The sequence below is a fragment of the Hydra vulgaris genome, chromosome 03 (genome assembly GCF_038396675.1).
Source record: "Hydra vulgaris chromosome 03, alternate assembly HydraT2T_AEP".
Taxonomy (NCBI): Eukaryota; Metazoa; Cnidaria; class Hydrozoa; order Anthoathecata; family Hydridae; genus Hydra; species Hydra vulgaris.
In genome coordinates, this window is record NC_088922.1 from 70,598,177 (window position 1) to 70,602,640 (window position 4,464).

The 4,464-nt window shown below is 27.0% G+C and overlaps 1 long non-coding RNA gene across 1 annotated transcript; it reads right to left on the bottom strand.

The window, feature by feature from the left end:
* Window positions 1-597: 597 nt before the first annotated feature.
* On the bottom strand, window positions 598-4,239 carry LOC136077822 (uncharacterized). Its single transcript, XR_010637311.1, has 4 exons — window positions 3,592-4,239; window positions 3,373-3,480; window positions 2,803-3,052; window positions 598-847 (listed from the first exon to the last, which is right to left on the bottom strand). It is a non-coding gene; the product is annotated as an uncharacterized LOC136077822 (long non-coding RNA).
* Between the last annotated feature and the right edge of the window lie 225 nt (window positions 4,240-4,464).

Consider the following 4,464-nt stretch of genomic DNA (forward strand, 5'->3'; position numbering starts at 1 on the left):
ATACATAAATACATACATACATACATACATACATACATACATACATACATACATACATACATACATACATACATACATACATACATACATACATTCATAAATATATATATATATATATATATATATATATATATATATATATATATATAGTTTAAAATTACTTTAAAATTACTTTCTTAATGTTTAGAAACGATAAGATGTTATAACATAATCATTTTCTATGTACTTAGTTTTTTATAAAAATTTAATTTTCTCGTTAATGTAATAAATTTGATATAAGATTATATTAAATTAATAAATAAATTTGATTATAACATGTGATCAATAAATGTGACTCATTTTTCAAGTTTTCCATATCCAATATCGTCTGAATACCTGTAAATTAATCGTTTTAAATCCTGCAGGTTTTGATGTTTACTTATGTATAATATTTTATTTTTATAATCCATCTAAATAATTCTTTTTTACAATTATTTTTTATACAATAGAAAATTAAAGAAAAACAGTTTAAAGCAAAAGTACAAAAAAAAAATTAAAACTAATATTTCTTCAAGAAAGTAATACATTTATTTATATTAAATATTAGTTCTTTGTTAACTAAAATTGTTGTTTAGTTGCGGTTCAAATCTTTATTTCATTGTTGTACCGTTTCTATTAATAATATTTTATAATCATCGGGGTGTTGTTGATACATTTTAGTCATTAATGCAAAACGTTTTTTGGTTTCTTTTCTATTATCGTAATCGATGCAAACAATGGCATTTGAATGAAAGTTGAGATATTTTGCAAGAGTTTTTTATTCGCAAGCCAAAAGATTGTTAATTTTAAAGTTTATTGTTTTATCCATCTAAAAAAAAATTTCTTTTTTCAAATATTAATAAAAATACATTATAGTAATGGAAAAAGTTTATATATACATTTAATTATGATAATGCAGTCTTTATTTACATAAAAATTTTTTTGCTTTTATATATAATATTAATTAAGGTAGCTGTCTTTAAAAATAATAGGGATAAGTGCTTTATCTAATATTATTTGTTTGGGTTTAAAAATGGATTGGCATTGTTCTACTAAACTGTACTTTAATTAAATCTATCTATTGTAAAATATACGATGAAATGGGGCGTCAAGATCCTCATATATTAACTGACTCTAATGTTAATATAATAAAAGAGTCACAAAGGTTACATAAAAATGGAAGACCTTTTGGTGTATCGAATGCTTTTGCAAAGGCTGTAAATATGATGTCGGTTGGGTAACCTTTGCGGCAGCTTCGGTCAGGATGACGTAAGTTTCAAGTAGGTTTGTGACGCAACCTTTTCCCTTTTGGAACCCGTGTTGACAAGCTGATGAGTTTATTTTTGTTCAAGTGGTCAGTTATGTTTCTGTGTACAAGGCTTTCCATGACCTTTCAAGGAACAGAAGTACGTGAGATAGGTCGATAGTTTGAGAGGTTCGACTTGCAGCCTTTTTTGAAGATGGGAGTTATTTCAGCTTTCTTCCGTTGAAACAGTACTTCGCCAGCTTTAAGCGATTCAGAGAATATAATTGTTAGTGGGGTAGCAAAGCCTGCAGCACAGTATTTCAGAACGCGAGGGTGAATACCGTCAAAGCCCATTGGTTTGGTGTTGTTCAGGTCTGAAAGTTTTTCTTAAACGGATTCGTATTATGCGAGTGTGGTCAGTTGGTGTATGCTTTAATGTATTTGTTTGCTTTGGTGGTGCTTGATGTATGCAATTGGTTTATGGAACGACGGTTATTTGATGGTGCTTTGGTGTATGCAGTTGGTGTATGGAACGACGGTTAAATGCTGGAAAATGTCCTATCGGCTCGATTTCGAATATAATTAATTATATTAGTATATGTATTTGTATATGCATTACAATTGTTGTCTTTTTTTGCGATTTTGTGTGTATGTAATTTTTTTGGTTTTTATGTAAAATTTTTGCACACTTGCAATTTTTCTTAAACAAATTTACAAATGTGTAGTTTTTGTTGCACAAGTTGCAAATTTATTTGCACATAATTTGCACATGTTTAATTTATTTTTGCAAATGTGTAATTTTTGTTGCACAAGTTGCAAATTAATATGCACAAAATTTGCTCATGAGTAATTTAATTTTGCACATATTACAAATTATTTTCGCATGTGTAATTTTGCCACGTAAGTTGCAAATTAATTTGACAATTTGGTAATTCTAATTTAGCAGAAATGTAATTTTTCTAATATTTTAATTTGCAGTTTAGCCAAAAATAGAGTTTTTAATATTTGTTAATTTTGCAATTTAGCAAAAATGTAATTTCTCTCTGTTGTATTAGTTTTGCAAATTGCTAAAATATAATTTCTAATATTTGTTAAATTTGTAATTTAGCAAAAATAGATTTTTTATGTAAAGTAATCAATTTTGCACATTGCAAAAATTTATTTTCTCTATGTTGTATTAATTTTGCAAATTGCAAAAATGTAATTTCTAATATTTGTTATGTTTGCAAATTGCGAAAATGTAATTTCTCTATGTTGTATTAATTTTGCAAATTGCAAAAATGTAATTTCTCTATGTAGTGTTAATTTTGCAGCTCAGCGAAATGTAATTTCTAATATTTGTTAAGTTTGCAATTTAGCCTGAAAAAGATTACATTTAAAATGAACAAAACCGTTCAAGTTGTTAAATATCTTTATTAAATCTTATCCTACACAGTAAACACTGAATTCAGTAAGACAAACACTGAGTGACAACAAAATAATATTACCAATGTTTTTAAATGCTGAAAACAGCTCACTGCGCAGTATAAATTAAATACCTTGGTTATTGCCAGTTTCTGATTGCAATGGTGTGTTCACTTTTATGAATGGTGTATGATCAGTTTCCTCTTCTTGAAAGCACATAGTGAATTTACAAAAACATTACACAACAAGTAAAACACTTTGCATTATAATATTTACAGCATAAAAGCATATAAAAATAAATTTAATTTTTCTTGCAACATAGATAAACCAGGTGTCATTCTTGGCATAAGCAAATTTTCATGACTTGGTCACTCACAATACCAACTAAAAGGACATTAAACAAATCTTATAAAAAAAGTAACAAAAAATAGCATTTTTATTTTGTGATATCTTGAAAAGGCATTTTCTGCCATAATAAATCAAGTGTTTGTTGCAGTTCCTATGTTGGAGCTGATCAATAGATTACATAAAGATATATTTTTAAGCTATTATGTGACTTAAACAGCTGTTTTATTTATAATAATTTTATTTATATATATAAAACTTAACTATATTTGGCTGTTTAGAGCCATTATAATTACATAAAAATAAACTAGGCAAGAGAACTAACAAATAAAAACAGAAATTTTATTTAATATACATACCTGAATCCAATGTTCCTAACTATTCATGTTTCTTTTTGTCGGTTGTATTTTGTATGCTAGAAGTTGGTCTCTTGGTCTCTTTGGTCGTGCTCTTGCCAGACTTGTTTCCTAAAACAATTATAGATCGATTAAAACAAATAATCCTCCAGTTGTCAACAATGCATGATACAAAATCTCAACAGATAGTACAATTTCTTAAATAAGCTAATACCACTTTACCATAAATGTTTTGCAAAATACCATTAGGAAAAGTAGGAATTAATAACAGTCTTCGCTCATCATATTGTTCTTGAAGCTGTTGTTCCATCTCTGTTAGATTCTCAAGGTTTTCAACATCAGAATTGTGCTGTCTCTTTGCTTTTTGCTTTCGGCCTTTTTTCTCTTTATCTGAATCCAATTTTGAGTGGCACTCTGCAGATTTTGTGTTTTCGAGCTGCTTCTAGAGTGCCTAAACAGTAAAAAAATGTTTTGTCGCTTCTAAGTAAAAAACTCAAATGATTGGTGTGAAATAGTAATAAAAAAACTCACTTTTTTACTGGCTGTTAGCAAGAGATAATCAATTCATTAATTGGTCAGTTGGACAATGTAGTTAATTAAAAAACTTAATTTATTTTATAAGTTCCTGGTGGTCAACATTGACGACCAGGAACTAACTTTGGCAAATTCAAATAGTCAATTCAAATATTCCTAACCATCCCTGAGTAGTCATTCTATAGCACACCCTGAAAAACTAAAAATCATTTACAATTTTTTCAACAAAACTAAACAATAAATTTTTGATTTATGTAATTTTGATCAATTTCTTGCAAGCAGAGAGACATTTTACGACGTTAGAATAATAGTGTTCTTTTTTTTGTAATGTTGCGAGAATTTAACACCACTTTTTGTAATCACTTAAATTTTTTAAATTAATAAATAAAGTTTGTTAATTTAATTGCATAAAACTTTTTTATTTATTATTTATTAAGTATGATCAAATACTATTAATAATATTATTTTTCTATTGTTATATTATTGCTTATATAAGTATTAAATTTGCTTACTTTTGTTAATTCAAATTTTATTTTAAAAGAAGTGCACTATTATTCTAAC